Genomic DNA, 576 nt, shown 5'->3' on the forward strand with positions numbered 1-576 from the left:
AAAGTTTAAGGGTCTAATTAATTTTTAGGTAAAGTTCGATGGCCTATTTGACTCATTTTAAGCAAAAAAATTGACATTTACATTTACCTGGTATTACAGGTCACTAGCAGGTAATTATGACTTGATTAACTAAATTGACATTTGTATGTATCAAATTGCAATTTTAGAAAGTTTGAGACCCTAATAGATGTTTCAAGTAAAGTTCGATGGCCTATTTGACACATTTTATGCAAAAAAAAATGACATTTACATTTACCTGATATTACAGGTCACTAACAGGTAATTATGACTTGATTAATTATATTGACATGTTTATCTATCATATTTCAACTTTAAAAAGTTTAAGGCTCTAATTAATTTTTAGGTAAAGTTCGATGGCCTATTTGACACATTTTAAGAAAAAAAATTAAAATTTACATTTACCTAGTATTACAGGTCACTAGCAGGTAGTTATGCCTTGATTAACTAAATTGACATGTTTAACTACCTAATTGCAACTTTAACAAGTTTGAGGGCCTAATTGATTTTTCAGGTTAAAGTTCGATGGACTATTTCACACATTTTATGCAAAAAAAA

The sequence above is a fragment of the Ipomoea triloba genome, chromosome 16 (assembly GCF_003576645.1).
Source record: "Ipomoea triloba cultivar NCNSP0323 chromosome 16, ASM357664v1".
NCBI classification, from domain to species: domain Eukaryota; kingdom Viridiplantae; phylum Streptophyta; class Magnoliopsida; order Solanales; family Convolvulaceae; genus Ipomoea; species Ipomoea triloba.